The sequence below is a fragment of the Microtus oregoni genome, unplaced genomic scaffold, assembly GCF_018167655.1.
Source record: "Microtus oregoni isolate MIOR12 unplaced genomic scaffold, Mior012 000014F_ref0000157, whole genome shotgun sequence".
In the NCBI taxonomy this organism is placed as follows: domain Eukaryota; kingdom Metazoa; phylum Chordata; class Mammalia; order Rodentia; family Cricetidae; genus Microtus; species Microtus oregoni.
This window is the reverse complement of record NW_024543073.1, coordinates 7,339,010-7,356,467: the sequence shown is the minus strand read 5'-3', so window position 1 is coordinate 7,356,467 and position 17,458 is coordinate 7,339,010.

Genomic DNA, 17,458 nt, shown 5'->3' with positions numbered 1-17,458 from the left:
GGGCTTGTGGTGGAGTTACAGGTGGCACTTGGTTGAGTTCTGCCCACCCCAGCCACAAGGTGTGGTGTGGAGATGTTGCTTTTTCATCCGTTGCTTCCATGGGCCTAAAAAATCACAGGCTTGTTATGATGGTGAGCAACTGACCTTTGGTGCTGGCATGGATCCTGGAGAGTTCTGGGCCTGCCAGATGACAAGGTGTGGTGGCAGGAAGGGTGAGGGGATGGGGGCATCTGTACCCTCCACCGTTCAGGTCTGAAAAGTGCTGAGTGGGTCCTGGATAGCTGTCCCTGTTTCATATTCTTGATCTCAAGGTTTAGTTTTCATTATTACATGTCTCTATTAGAAAAACTAGTAATGCTTCTATGTAAGGCATAAGTAAAATGGTAACATGTATACCTGTGTTGCAATTCTTGTAGTAACTAGTTAAATGAAAAAGCTAATGTCTAGAACATTTTCTCTAAATAGAATATTAGAGTAAAATACACATGTACACTCATAACTATATAAATACTTGTCTTTTGGAGTCTGTAATTTTACAGAAAGATTTTCAAATAAAAATATTTCCAGGTAGGCTATTTAATAAATGCACAATATATTTTATTTCCTGGGTTGATGCCCAACCTAATTTTCTGGGGATTATTTGTTCAGTGCTTATAATACAGTTAATATTTCTGTCATTTAAAAATAAACATAACTATCTTTTTCAGGTGTATTTTTTGAAACTAGTTTTAGATTATATTTTCCAATTATCCTTTACTAGAAAGGCAACCAGCCAACCAAAAAGATGTTTTTAAAATGTAAAATTTACATTAGAAAATGCATCTAATACTAGATGTAAGGAATTTTAATTCTCACTATTAATATTTTATATTTGCTTTTAATTCAACAAGAATGATAGAAGACTGTTAGCCTAGAATACTCTTGCTTTCTGGAAATGAAATTAAGCCTTACTCTTAAATAACTTTTATTGGGTCTGCCTCTGTTTGCCTGGGCTTAATTTCTTCCTCCTCCTTTTACAAATAAACTCCTGGAAATCTCCTGGGAATCACTAAAATTCAGAGCTGTATGTATTTTAGCAGGAGAGGATTTGGCTCCAGTTTGGGGCCTGGCGGTATCTTCATTATTCCTGTTTAATGAGCTTTGCCCATATACTCTAGAAGTCCTGATGCAGGAGCCACGCTCCTCCTCCTTCCAGAAGAAGGCTATCTCTTGGTAGTCTTTATCCAGTCCACCTGTGATTTTTATACAGCTCCAATGTAAAATGGTATCTGTGGATGAACTCAGAAGTTTGAGGTTCGTATTCAGTTCATGTCCATCTAGACAAAGAAAAGCCTGCTCTAGTCAGCCATGGGGAGTCTGAATCTCTAGTATATAAAATAAAGCTCCAGAACACTGCCTTGGCCTGGGGTGTTCTGTTCTTTTGTGTAATGAGTAACGGATTAACAGACACTTCATTCCGTCTTCTGGATCTGGAGGGGTTTTTCTAGTGGCTGTGACTGTCACAGCATCTGCTCTTGTAAGTGGGACTCGTGGTTCCAAGATGTCCTCTTATACAAAGCTCTGTCCTTCCTGAGAGGTAATCTCTCTTTGTCTCTCGCCTTTCTGTCTCTCTCTCTCTCCGGTGTGTGTGTGTATTTGTGCGTTGTATGCCGTTTCTTCTATAGGAAAATTAAAAACTGTTGGAGGGGTTTATTTTTTGAATTTCAGAGCACTGGTACTCATCGGGCTGTTCCCAGGGCGTGTATCTTCAAGCTCTTCACAGTCTTCATCCTCTTGGCTTGTGCCTGAGAATATTGATTTTTAAAACACATCAGATGCGACCTCGTGGTCGTAACTTGCCCCGGCTTCCTGGGCTTTGTAGCAAGCTTTCCCTCTGTTTGGTGTCTCAGCTTTTTGAGTCATTGCCTTCTTATCATTTTTGATAGATCTCTGTCTTCATTCCATCATTGTATCTGAATACTGAGATATCGATATTGATAATCTACCTCTGTAGCTGTTTCCATCTTGTATTTTAGTGTCCCTCGAGAAGGGGGTACAGACGTGAAAGTGTTATCCCATATATTTGTCTAAGGCCCTACTTCAGCCATATGTTCAACCTTGTCTGCTTTCTTTATTTCCCTTGTTCCTCCCCTCACTCACATCCAATGCTTCTCTGGGTAGCTGGTGGGATCTTTGAAAACATCCTTTCACCACAATGCAAAGCTCTGGCTTACGTCTGGATACTCACCATCTAGTTTACTTGTATATTAAAAGCCATCTGGACATCAGAACTCCTTCAGATGATTTATAGTGTATTGTCATTCTAAAAATTAATTTTTGTCTCTGTGTTACCTTATACAGACCAGGTTTCTGAGATAAATGGGAAATCCATCCATTTTAGTGCCTTTGAACTTAACTGAGCGCTTGCAATTTGCTGGGACTGGTCTGAATGCGTTTTAAAAGGTTGTTTGCTTTCATGGTTTGGCAAGGCCCCGATAGGGAGCAGCTCTCAGTGCCGGTGGCAGCAGAGAGAATACTAAGAGAATACTAATAAGTGTGAGTCATCTGCAGTAAATTAAAAATATAATAATAAAGGGAAATTAAACCGTTACGTGTTTGGGTGCTTTCTCTATTACCATAAATCTACACTCTCCTCTGTTCCCTAAAAGAGAGTGGGTGTGGCAGAAAGCATTTGTGAATTTCCATTAGCATTTTTGGAGACAATTGCTCTATTAAATGATTCAGGATTTAGCCGCTAGCTTTCAAAGTTCAACTTAGGTACATTAGACGTTTAACTCTAAGGCAGCATGTCTACCTAGGATCATAATACATTAGAATGAAGGTATCTGTTAGGCTCTAGCCCAAATTGTTTTCTCTCTCACTTCCCCCTCTTCATTACCCTTGTCTTTCATACATCTTTCTCCCCCTCCACTTCTTCATGAGAAGGAAATGATGGTGAGAAACCTAAAGGTTCAAGACTACTGGGAGGGAAAGAATATACTACTTACTCACCTTCCCAATGGAGATTGTTAAAAAAAAAATACTTGAGAATTTTAATGTAGAGCAGTATGCTTGTTTCATGGTATGTAAAAGAATCAAAGCATTATGCTGTGCCCAGAGTTTCTGACTTGGAAGCAAGCATGTTCCTGTTATAGAACTGTATGTGATGGTTAATTTTGATTGTCAACATGGGTGCATTAAGAAATGAGTAGGGTCAGTAGTGAAGTACATCTCTGGGTATGTATGTGAGGCTGTTTCCACAGAGGATCATCTGGATTCCTAACCTGGCGTGGGTATGTTACCATCTCATGGGTTGTGTTCCCAGACAAAACAAGTAGGGACAAAAGAGAACCAAGCAAAAGGCATTTACCTTCCTCTCTTTGTTGAGTCAGATGTGAGCAAGCAGGCTCATGCTTCTGTCACCACAAACCAGAGCTCTTCCCTTTGCTGTGTCCTCTCCACCATAAGACACTAGACCTGTGGATCCTGACACCAAATAGACCTCCTCTTCCATAAGTAACTTCTCAGGATTCTTATCACAGTAACAAGAAGTATAACTAATACACTTAAACTTCTTTAACTTCTCTTGGATAAGTTCATGTGAATGCATATGAGTACAGCCATAGAACCAGATATGGAGCCAGACCTCCTGGGTTTGATTTTGAAGCCTTCTTTCCATTTCTCTAGAATCATTGCCATCCCTTGTCTCCATTCAGTTTTGATTCACACCAACTTTTATTGCACCGTAGATTACCCAGGCTCTACCTAGTAAAGACTCTGTACTTCTGTCTACTTGCTGGACCAGACAAATAGCCATATGAGTTTGGGTCATATTATCAACCCCAGAGTGCAAAACCCTTTTTATTACTAACACCATTGTCTACTGCCACCAATGATGCTAATTTTCTAGGAACATGATCATTTTGGCACTCTGTACATGTTCCAGTCTGTGCCAACCTCCAAATCACAGAAAGCTGTTAATTCCAAATCACCTTTTTATAAAATACACTTTGATGTCCTCTTTCAAATTGGCATGAATGGCTTAGACAAGTGGGAGGACAACGTGCTTTGGATCTCTGAGGCCTTAGCTTTGGCAAGGGTGTAGCTCGTGTGATGATGTGCAGTAGTAAAATGCTTTCTGTGATCTGATGCAGGTTGAAGATACGTGCCAAAACCAATACCGAGACACTCTGCCAGATGCTCTCAGTGCAAGCAATAAATTAGCTGCAAGTCAATCTCATATTTCAGAAGACAGAGTGTAGTGTTGAAGAACTCAGGGAGGAAGAGTATTAGTTGTTGATGGGAGGAACAGGAGCTGCATATCTTCACCCGTTCCTTTCGAAATATCAAAATGAGCATGTTAAGTCATTGATGCTATTTCCATATGCGTGCTTGAGAGTAGCAAGTTCCAGTGCAAATATCCTAGAGCAACATGGGTTTTTGACCACATCTCCATAAGCCATTGATAAGGATAGATGATACATCTAGCCTACTGGTATCAGGCTGAAAGCTATGATCTCTCTCAGCCTCCCCCCATGTGTGTCTCCCACCTCTGTATCTCTATTTTCTGTCTCTTGTTTTCACCAGTCTTTTTTCTTTTTTCACTATTTTATCCTCAACCTTTCTTCTTTCTAGTTAATGATATATACTAGAGAGTTTTTACACCAGTCATGGAGATTGGCCTTATAGTTTATATAGTATTCATTTTGTGTACTGTGGTTAAATGAGTCCTTAATAGAGAAAAAGTGACTTTTCCTCCACCTGTTTGGTGTGACAAACATTGTTACAGTAAATAACTTGTGTTATCTCAGGACCATGTACAATATCCTTGGGATATCTCTAAAATTAAGGTTGCTGTTGACATTATTATGGCTACATTAGAATCTATCTTAGTGCGCGGTAGAAAGCACATTTCCATTTCCTTATAATTTTCTAAGGCTACACTGTTGTGCTATAAGTATTCTACAGGAAGCTAGGAAGTTGATGAAATTTTCTATCTAGGTCCTCTTTCACCTGAAGCTATCCAGCAGAATGGTAGATTGGGGAGTTTTCTACCCACATCTCTTGTAACAACAGTAATTTGGAAGTCACCCATAGATGCTTCCCTTAGGAAGACCCATTGAGGAGACACTTCTGCTGGGGTCTTCTGTGGTACATTGGCCTTCTAGTGTGAACAAACATTTTTTTCTGCTGGTTAATTTATATATATATATATATATATATATATATATATATATATATATATATTATTTTTTATCAAATTTTCTCACTGACAGTTTTATTCGTATATGTGTATAGTACATTCTGTTTGCTGTCACCTTCCTCTCCTGTCTCCCTACATTCCTCCTCCCATCTCTACAAGTCTCTTTCTCACATTCATGTCTGTTTTTTGTGACCATTGACTACGGGATTGGAACTATTCACCGGAGCATGATACACACTGTTTTCATCATGGAGTACACTGTTGAAGAACAGTCTGCCTTGCCTGCAGAATCCATCAGAAACATATGGTTCAGCATGAAGGAGTAGGACCAAGTAGACCCCTCTACAGTCTGTTATTGGTTGTTGAAAAGTCCAGCCTTGTGTAGGCAACCAGCACTATGATCATAACTGCATTATCTGACATACACAGAAGATGTCAGGTCATAGTTCTTATCTTACGGCTCTTACATTTTTAAGCACCTTTTTTGCCTGTTTCCAGAGACATAGAGGAGGAAGGATGAATGTCCTGTTTAGGGCTCAGCCCTAAACCTTCCCTTATTCTCAGAATTGTGAGTATCTACACATTCAATATTATTCACTGAGCATGGAAGTTTCTCGGAGTAAATTTAAGAGCAGCATTTATGATATTATCAGAAATATTCAGAAGGCAACATGATGCTGTGTCAACTTTGATAAACAATAGCCTAATTTTTTCTCTAGGGCCTATTAACTCCTCACTGATGGATTTTTTAATTGGCTTTACAATCCCAGACATGGATTTTCTTTTGTAGACAAGGCTCCAAAGCCAATCATAGAGCACTTGGTTGCCCCCTAAACTGTTGTGTCGCTATTGCACCGGTATGCTCATCTTGTCTGGCAGGTTGGTATGGAAGGTCATATGGTTCTCAACTGGATAAATGCTGGGCAAAAGTGCCTTTACACACACACACGCACACACACACACACACACACACACACACACATATGAATGGGTGAGGGGAGATGGAGAGGCAGAAGGAGAGAAAGTGAGAGAGAGAGAGAGAGAGAGAGAGAGAGAGAGAGAGAGAGAGACTGGACAAAGTTTCTAGTTCAGCTCCAGAGGTTGCTCTGTATCATACACCCAAGGCATGTGCTATTTTCACCAAGGAGTCATATCTACTAGTTCTAATGGGCAACACTGAGGAACATCAAACGCCAATATTTTGAGGGGATCACCTGGGGCCTCCATGACAAATAAGTCATAAGGAGCTGTCCTACAGCTGACTCTAAGAGTTTTGTATAACAACTCCTGGCTTTTAGGTTCAACATTATTTAGCTTTGTTGGCTATTACCCATCCAACTCTAATAATTTTTAGTTGGCTTACAAAGTAATTGGTATCCATGTGCATTCCAATGTGCCCTTCATTTATGCAAACCCTTCCTCTGTGCTCCTTTACCTTGACCATTCCCCTATCCTCATATCTGCTTAATCTCCTTGAATTTAACACCCTCTAGGTTTTCATATTACCTAAGTTCTGCTATCCCATCTCCATTGAGACCTCCATCGTGCTACTGAGCATTTTCTAGTGCCCTAGCATCTACAAGTAATCCAAATTAAATATACAAATCTAAAATGTAGAATCTAGGATCTGTATATGAGGGCATGCAGCATTTGTTCTTCTGGGCTAGGCTATTTCAATCATTATCATTTTTCCCAGTTCCATTCATTTACTTGCAAATTTCATGATCTTGTTTTTCTTTACTGACATTTCATTTTTATTTGTGCCAATTTCCCTTATCCATTCATCCATTAATGTACATTTAGACTGAATTACTACCATAGCTACTGTGAATAGAGCAGCAATGAACATGGTTTAGGAATGGAATCATTTATATTTTGTGTTATAGTGCTTTATTTATAGACAGAATTTCTCCTACAAAAACAAGTACTAACTAAAATTTTAGTTAATAGTAATTTCTGCTAATTTCTTGTTTAACAGTTTTCTTTATTGTCTAATAGTTTATTTATTTTATACCTTTTAGATAATATATAATTAACTTACTTTCCCCCTTTACTCTCCTTCCAAGCCCCCAAATCCCTCCTTTATCTTCTTTCATATTGCCTTCTCACTGTCAAACTGATAGTGTTTTACTTTGATTATTATTGACACATATATATATGAATATGTATGCATAAATATGTAAATGCAATCCATTGAGTTCTTTTTTGTTATTTATATAGATATGGTTTTAGGGCTGGCCACTTTGTATTGGATAGAAGGCTCATCACTAGTAGAAGCTAATTATCAGAAATCGTTAGTTGTCTCCTCCCATTCTCCCTCCCCATTTCCATGGTAGTGGGTTCACTGACCTTATCATTGTTCGGGATTGTTTATGTAACTATTTTTATAAGAGACTCTTTCATACCAGATATCTTTGTATCCTGGTTCTTACATTTTTTTCTGTCTCCTTTTCTGCAATGTTCACAGGCTAATAAATGCAGGAGCTGTGGTATAGATGTATCCATTGTAACTAGGCTCCCCACAATCCATTGCTCACTGCATTGTGGCCAGGTGTGGTTTTCTGTGATGGTCTCCATTTGCTGCAAAGTCAACCTTCCCTGATGAAGGGTGGTGATAGGTACATCTGCCTGTGGGTATAAGTATAAATTTAGAATGTAGTTAAGAATTATGCTGGTCTAACAAAGTGATGGAAGCAGATTATTCGTTATCTCACTACTGCCAGGAAGTTTGTTTTCTCTCGTGTTGAGCGAATCGTAAGTTCAATTAAACTGTGGGTTACTACCAACGTGTGAGTGCCACATGTTATACCTTTATGGATATTTTGCCATGCTGGTCATTGTTGTGATTTAGAGGTGTCACTCTGGGTAGGACTATTAATTGCTTTTCTCCCTTGTCAGCTTGCATAGCATATTCTGGTACCATTGGAGCTAGAACACAGGAAGAAAACACTCAGGTTAGAATCCACTTAAGTACTATGTAATAAGTGTGTAGTGTCCTTAGCAACAAGGGCTTTCCCCCAACTACCGAAAGACAACCAAGGGCAACAGTAATTCTGTTTTGGAGATCACCTAGACCACCACAACCAAATGTTCACAGGGAAATTTCTTGTGCCTTGTATCAGGCTTTTTGTCAATCTATGCTTACTGTAGGTAAACAGTCAGCCCGAGTGGCACAGTCTCCCCTAAGCACGTGTGTACATGCATCCCCCCACATATATGTTTATATGTACTGTGTACAACTCCAAAGAAGCACAAAATAATGACGTTCCTTAAGGCTTTATCTTTATTTTCTAAAGCTTTCCCTAATGCATTTAAGGTGGTCAGTAAATGTTCTTTCTTTGTGCTCCCCCATACTTGTTTGTCTTCTTTCTACAGTTAGAGCACGCTACATGTCCATGCTTTTGTCTCTCATTTGTTTCCTTTAGTTTATAGCTAAGTGTAGTCACTGATGATAACTTACTATTACTAAGGTTTCAATCATGCTTTGGCAGTGTTCTCAGCTATTGTTCAAAAGAATAGAGTTCAACAAACACACTGACAGCTTGGATAGCATTTTGTGTCATTAACACTTTTTGGATATTGTTCTATTGTTTTCTTGTGTTGAGAGTCTCTAATACAAAGTCGGTTTAAAAGTTCATTTTATCTTCCTTAAGAATTACTAGGTAATTTTTCTCATGCAACCAAAGTATTCCTTTTTTATTTGTGCTATTTAACACTTTTAGAAGGCTATTAGAGTGTTGGCCATCCTAGAAAATTTTCCAAAGCACGACAAATCATTTCCTTTTTGTTGCCTTGTTTATTTCCCTTTTTAATCTGAAAATATTTTTTGCATACACAGTTATGGCATACCATTTCAGTATTTTTCTAAGGGATTTTATTTTTGTATATATCGTTAGTTTGTTCATCACTTCTCTTCCATTATTTTACAATTATTTTTTTGTTTAAATTTCTTGCTCCTTTGATTTTTTTCTTTTTCTAATATGCCATCCGCCATGCCTGTTTTATGTACTGAAATGTATTATTAGGATGGCTTTTTCTTTTTTCTTAGTTTCTTTCCTCAGTTCTGTTGCTTTCATGTGTTTCCGTGACTTGGGTACCACTTCCTCTCCTTTGTCTGACGCACTCTTCACCATTTTGTTTCTTCCCTGCAGTATTCCTCTAGAGCTGCAATTGCTTCAATAGTTTTTTAAAATTCTTATCTCAAATTCAAATGATATTTTCCCCTCTTTGGTACTAAAACTAAAATGTTTCTCTATGAAAACATTTCACATCTTCCTTCCTTCCTCTTCCCAATGGTGTCCCACACAAAGGTGATGATTTTCTCTTTTAGAACAAGACATACTAGAACAGGTTGGCAATTCCTGCACTATGAGTTTGAAAAGGACACAGCAAGAAGGCACAGAGGAATTAGGTAGTGTTCCTGATAGCTCAGTTTCCCCTTCCATTGATCTAAGAACCTCTGTGCTACCAGATGTCCTTTGGTCACCAACATCCGGACTTTAGTCCATGTTATTCTTTTCTACACTGAATGCTCAAAGCCCAAAGCCAGCCACTATGTGGGGCTGTTTTGCTGATCTGCAATCTTTTGGCCATATCCATGTTTAGAAAACATTTGCTCTCGGGTGTTAAAAAGATATTTTAGTTTTCTAATATATATTATATATACATAAAATATAATATATTATATTAAAAGTTTTCATATAAAACATTATGCTTATATAAAAATGTATTTTATTATAATCAATCTCCATTATTTCTCTTCCATCTCTCCTCTTCTTCCAGGTCCTCTCGTCTTCAAAACTAGTCTCTTTTAGACTTTAATGCCTTTTTTAAAAAGTATAAATTCCATACATTAAAAAAACAAAAGCAAAAACAAAAACACGGCATCAGGCTTTCTAAGTCTGGCTTATTTTGCCTGACATGATCTCCAGTTAATGCATTTTCCTGAAATGAAATGTTTCATTCTCCTTTATGGCCAAGAAAAAGTTCATTGTGTATGTACCTCATTTTATTACACATCCATCTGTTTCTAGGCATAGAGAACAATGCCATAATGTGTCTATTGTGAATAGCACCCTTATAAACATGGTGTGCATGGTAACCCAGATTCTGTAAGGCATAGACCCGGGGATGGTTCAGTTGAATCATTGTTAAGAGATGGGGAGACCATAGTAAGAAATGAGAAAATCAATCTAAATACAGGTCATTCCATTTAGTTCTAACAAGGATTACAACTAAAATGGCTTCCTTAATGATATGAAATACTGAGAGACAAAAAGGAAAATATTGTTTCTCATTTTAATGTCATTCTTAGATCTTTTCGGCCAGAATGAGTATACAGTAACCACAGATTTTTGATACTATAACAGCATTCCATGATTTACTTGTACACTAGTATTATTTTCTTCTCATGAAAGTAAACTTCATCAGAGATTTAGAACTGACCTGCTAGTGACGTAATGTAATAGCTGCATTCCACTAAGCAAGGAAAATAGGAGTCCCATGTGAACCAAAAAACCCAGTCAGATTCTCTATCTTTGGTTCAGCTTTAATTCCTTTTGAAGCCCTGTTTGTGTCTCATGTTCCCTTATGTTTGTGTGATATAGCTTGTGCGTTACTAGTTTTACTAAGAGTTTGCCTTAGGTGAGGAGCAATTAGAAGTGAGCGTCTAACCACTGTTTGTGCTGAGAAATTATAACTAAAAATGCAATGACCTAGAAACCATGCAATTAAACACTATAAAAAACGCAGGTTCCATTATTCCTCCAGGAGACAACAGAATTGCCTTAATCATCAGTTTCCAGGGTTTGGCAATGGTCCTCATCTTTATAGTTTCATTAAAACTGTATATCAGTGTTCAGTGTCTTGTAAAAGTAGATGATCTTCTAGTCAGTGCTATTGGTCCACACTATAAGGACGCCCAGATGAATGCATGGCATGATAAGCTGCTCGGTTTGCATGGACCTTTTTTTTCCTCCAGCAAAGTCTTATTCACTTTAAATATACAGAAAACCTGAGTCACAGAATGATCAACTGATCTTTATAATATTTAGAGCTGTTTTTCTCTTTTGAAAAGAAAGTAAACATCTCACTCAGAGATTCCATCTGTGGAGAACTAGTCACAATAATAATCTCATAAAAGGTCTATGATATGACTTTTCTTTCTCTTCTTGGTCCATGCCAAATGTTTTCTGAGGTACAAGACTCTCTTTTGTGAATGTTGATTTCCACGGAGATGAAGACCAATGAAGAGTGTTCACACACAAACATGGCTCAAGGTGTAACAAAGTGAGTGTGTCAGTTTGCTGGGACTGCCAAAACAACATGGCAAACGGGTGGCTTAAGGGTAGAAATGTGTTCTGGAGCATTAATGATTCCATCTGATAGCCATCAGGGAGAGTGCTGCTCCAGACTTCACTCCTTGCTTTGAAGAGTGATTACCTTTCCGATAGCCTTTCCAATCTATCTGTATCCATAGTCAAATCACACACTTCAGTCACATGGGATGAGAGCCAACCTTATTATGACAATGTCACTTTAAACTGATTGCCTTTGCAAAGACTGTATCTCCATATAAGCCTGCATTCTAATAGGCCATGGATTTTAATTCCAATTTATGAATTTGGGGATGATACGAAATACAATTTAGTCATATGAACCATTTAAACATAAGCATTAGTCATGCTTCCAGCCTTCACATTGTTAAACAATGCTATTATAATGTGTGCTATTTAAGAGTGTCTAAGATCTCTATTTTTATTAATATTTAAGTTACCCTCAGCTTTGCGTGTAATGTTTGAGAAAGTGGTGGCTTGAATTACTGCCTTTTGTGACTCACTCTTACTGCAGACAGGTCACATCATAGGTATTCAGAATGTCTATGTGCTTTGTGACTTCTGTTGGATGAAAACTATTGTATAGTTAGTATGGGCAGCACAAAGATTTAAATCTCTATTCTGTTGGCTCCAAGATTAATATCCTATATATGGTCAAGTTTATTTTAAGTGGTCATTTATCTGCTAATCTTTTAACAAAAAGTACTGATTTCTTCATCATAAAGCTTAGGGCAAAATATTGAAACAAATATTTATTTATTTATTTATTTTTAACACTGAGATTAAATTTTATTTAAAAATGTAAGAAATTACATAATCATTGTACTATAAGCTAAAAGTTGTAGGGTGAAAAATATATAAATGAACTGTATAGTTACCCTGGTTGCAAAACATGTCTGTGAGGGATGAAGAGTTAGACAGGTCCCTGACAGGGAGAGGGGCCATGACCAGGTAAGAAAGATGGCTGGTTACTTCCTCACACTCCCTACCTCAGACAAAAGCCTCAAAGTTTAAAACAAAGGCCTTGTGGGCCAGGTTGATTTTCTTTGCCAGGTAAATAATTGAAAGTCAGGAAATCCTTGAGTGTGCCAGGTAGAAATGGAGGGGGGGAATTCTCCAACAACAATGGGAGCAGACAGAATCAGCCTATAAAACAAGGCTTTTATGCGGTGAGGAAACACACACACAAAGAACAAGCAGACAGAAAGACCCTCCATAAAGTAGAGGTGAGCAGTACAGGGTACAAGAATAAGCCCAGCCTCTCCATGTGGGCTGTGGGTTTCAAAGTCTGTGAAGGGTCTTCCTTAATTCAGCATTGGCCAGTTTGAAGAAAGACAGGATGCTTGATTGAAATAAATATTTAAATTTCCCTATTTGTACACAAGCCTTACAAAAGCCACATGTAAATAATATGATAATTCAGGTTAACATGTGTACGACTGTAGAATGGTACACAGAACTTTACCACTACAGATTCTTTGCAGATATCAATGTTCAGATCATTTGTCTTTTATCCTACCAAAGATCATCTCTTATCCTACTGAAGAACTCTTCATCTTGTTTAATTACTTCTTCATCCTTCTGGATGGAATATTGTACAAGCCTATGACATTACAGCAGGATTTGGCTTCTTGACTGGTTTTTGTAGAGTTCTACGAAATGGTGTTGTATCTCCCCAACAGTAGTATTGCTGAGTCTTTAGGTAGATTGTTTCCTAATTTTCTGAGGAGTCACTATACTGACTTCCAAAGCAGCTGTGCCAGTTTGCACTCCCACTAGCATTGGAGGAGTGTTGCCCTTACCACACATCCTCTCCAGCATAAGTTGTCATCGGTATTTAGTCATTCTGATAGGTGTAAGGTGGAATCTCAGAGTTGTTTTGACTTGCATTTCTCTGACGGCAAAGGATGTTAAATATTTTCTTAAGAGTCTTTCAGTCAATTGAGATTCGTCTGTTGAGAGTTCTGTGTTTAGGACTGTACCCCATTTTTCATTGGACTCTTTGTTCTTTTGATGTCAAATTTCTTGAATTCTTTTTTTAGTTTGGAGATCTGTCTCTGTGAAATATTCCGAGCCTCTGTATGTAAGCATTTAGTTCTATGAACTTTCCTCTTAACACTGCTTTTGTTGTGTCCCATAAGTTTGGGGTTGTTGTGTTGTTATTTTGTTGAATCTTAGTAATTCTTTAATTTCTTCCTTTATTTCTTCTTTGACTCACTGGTAGTTCAGGTGAATATTGTTCAATTTCCACGTGTTTGTAGACTTTCTGAAATTAGTGTTGCTATTGAATTCTAATTTTAAACCCTGATGTTCAATATGATACATGGAGTTAATTTAATTTTTTTGTATCTGTTGAGGTTTGCTTTGTTACCTAGTCTGTAGTCAATTTTTGAGAAGGTTCCATGAGGTTCAGAGAAGAAGGCATATTCTTTTGTGTTTGGATGGAATGTTCTATATATGTCCATTAAGTTTATTTTAGTCATCACATCTGTTAGTTCCCCTATTTTTCTGTTAAGTTTCTGTCTGGCAGATCTGTCCAGTGGTGAGAGTCAGGTGTTCAGATTTCTCACTATTAATGTGTAGGGTTTAATGTGCGATTTCAGATTTAGTAGTGTTCCTTTTACATATGAGGGTGGGTGCCCTTGTATTTAGAGTATAGATGTTCAGTATTGAGATTTCCCCTTGATGGAATTTTCCTGTGGCAAATATGAAATGTCATTCTTTGTCTCTTTCAGCGAAGTTCTTAAGCACCATAGTCCTGACTCAAAGGTTTAGTCATGAGTAGGATGTCCTTCAGGAATAGATTATTCATCACAACAGCAGGAGGAGGAGATGGTTCCACTGGTGAGGACCTGCAGTGGCACAGGGCAACAAAGCAGAGGCTTTGCGGTGACTCCTTCCACGGCCTCCATGCAGACAATCAGACCAATGAGTCTATAGGAGTGCATTCTGCAACTCTACTCTTAAAAAAAAAAAAGATTTCTACCATCTCAGAGGAAACAAAAGGGGGGTTGACTTGCTCTTTCTCATAATGCTCTTCTTTACTACAGTGAGGGTCAAAAGATAATCATGAAGTTCATGTCACTGACCCCTGGTACTAAGCCCACATTTAGTAATCTGAACAAGACTTCAGGTTAAGCCACATAGACCCTAAAGGAAAATCGACTCATTCTTAATTTTGGTTTTGTTTTGTGTTTTGTTTGTCTGTTCTGTTTTGTTTTAATTGGTATGTGTGTACTTGAATGAATGTACTACATGTGTGCAATTGCCCACAAAGGCCAAAAGATGCTATTGGTTCTCTGGGAACTAGAGTTGCAGGTAGTTGTGAACTGTCAGATGTGTGTGACAAATCAAATCCGGGTCTTCTATAAGAGCAGTAACTCCTACCCTTATTTGCTGAACCATCTCTCCAACCCAAGATTTGTATTTGTATTATGTACACGTGTTTTGCCTACATGTATGTATGTGTACCATATATGTGCCTGGTACCCAAAGAGGCCAGAATAAGTGCCAGGTCCTCCGGAACTGGACATACGGTGGGTTGTAAGCTTCCATGTGAGTTCTGGAAACCAAACCTGGATCCCTTGTAAAAGTAGCAAGTGCTCTTAACTGTTGAGCCATTTCTCTGGCCTTGAGGGCAAATTTTTAACAGCACTGTCCAAATGACAAACATTACCAGACTGTTCTCAAGTGATCTCTTGAGAGATTCACCACAAAAGATCACATGACTCATTTAAGCATGACATTAAATGGATTCCAAACCTAATTCGCCAGAACATTCAGAGTCAAGCCTACAGCCAACAAATTTTAAATGATTAAATACTTGATATTTTGAACATGTGCTGCAAGTGATATGGTGGGGTTAAATGAGTAATTCACACAAAGCAATGCATTGGACAGGAGACAAAATCAAACACATACAACGGAGATTTCCTCAAACTAAAACACTCCTGAACAGCAAAGGAATTAATAAACAGTGAAGTCTTCTACAGAAGACTAGAAAGTAATATCAAACTTGGTACATCAGAGAAGGAGGTAATAACACTGTGTTCACAGACTATATAAGAATTCAAATGTCCAATTTAAATGTCAAAAACAAACAGACATTTTCAAAAGAAGATGTAAAAATGGGTAAGAACTTCAGGGAAAATTCACCAACAGAATTCACCAGGGAAATATATACCAAAAACTATAACAAGATACCTTTTTTTTTTTTGTTAGAATACCTATGATAGAAAGACAACAGCTAAAAATGTGTTGACATGGACCACAGCAAAAGCAAAACCATTTTCCATTTTTGGTAATATATATGTGTATTTATGAATTTCACCAAGACAGTTTAATAAATACATACTCTAATAACATTCAAATTGATATATCTAACTTTACAAATTATAATCTGTCCTTTATGATGAAAACATTCACAATTCTTGCTTTTAGCCTTTTAAAAATATACAGTCTATTATTTTAATCTGTATCCATCCTACTTTGCAATATAATAGCAAAACTTATTTCTTATTTCTTATATGCATAATATCATATCAGTGAGTCAGTCTTTCCACATCTTCCCCTCCCTCTATCTTCCCCAGCCTCTAGTAATCCTATTCTTGCTTTCAACTTCTTTCTTGGAAACCACATTTGAGAGATTACACACACACACACACACACACACACACACACACACACACACACACCATATACACATGTTAATGCAGCCACTATGGAAAACAGCATGGCTATTTCTCCAAAGCTTAGTGTAGAGTTACTATATAATACAGAAATTCCACTTCTGATTATACTCCCCAAGAAAAGGAAGTCAGTATGTTAAAGAGACATTTAAAGGTGCATGTTTTTGCTGAATGAGTCACAGTAGCTAAGAAAGGGAAATGAGCTGTGTCCATACACAGAGACATACCAACCAGGAAAGACTAAATTTTGTCATTTGCAATAGCCTAGAGTTGGAGAGTTTTAGACTGAGTAAGCCAAAGATAGAAAGACAAGTACCACACAATCTCTCTCATATGTGTTTTCTAAAACAGAAGTTGAGAGCAAAATTTGGAACCTAGACAACAAAGAGGACCCTAAGAGAGACATACTTAGATCTAATCTACATGGGAAGTAGAAAAAGACAAGATCACCTGAGTAAATTGGGAGCATGAGGATCTTGGGAGAGGGTAGAAGGGGAGGGCAGAGGAAGGGAAAGGAGAAGAGAAAAATGCATAGCTCAATAAAATCAATAAAAAAAATTTAAAAAACAAGAAAAAAAGAAACCTCCCAAAATTGGGTTACTAGAGACTGGGGAAAGTGGAAGTAGGAGAGGGTGGGGGAAGGTTGACTCACAGGTAAGAGGTAATAGAAATAAAGAAATAAGTTCTGCTATTCTATTGCATAATAGGATACATATAGGAGGAAACAATGGACTTGAATGTTTTTAAAAGGCTAAAAGCAAAAATTATGAATGTTTTTTATCATAAAGAAGTAATTGTAATTTGTCAAGATAGGTATATTTATCTTGATTTGAAAATATTAGGGTGTGTGTGTGTGTTAAGCCATTATGGTATACTTCATAAAAAAAGAATAATTTTTTAATATGGGTCTTATATGTAGTAATCAGGGTGGCGGGGCTGTGTCCCCGGCACACGGCCGCCCCCACGGCTAGATTTACCCAAAATAATTACATGGAAACTGTATTCATTTAATCACTGCTTGGCCCATTTCTATCTAGCCTCTTCTAGGCTAATTCTCACATATTAATTTAGTCCATTTCTAATCATCTGTGTAACGCCCCTAGGTGTGCTTACCAGGAAGATTCTAGCCTATGTCCATCCTGGGTTCGGAGCTTCATCCCATGCGTCTGCCAGGGAGCTGGGAGCATGGCATCTCTCTGAGGCATCTGCTCCAGAGAGGAGAGCTGTGGAGTCTCTGAGCTCACTTCCTCTTC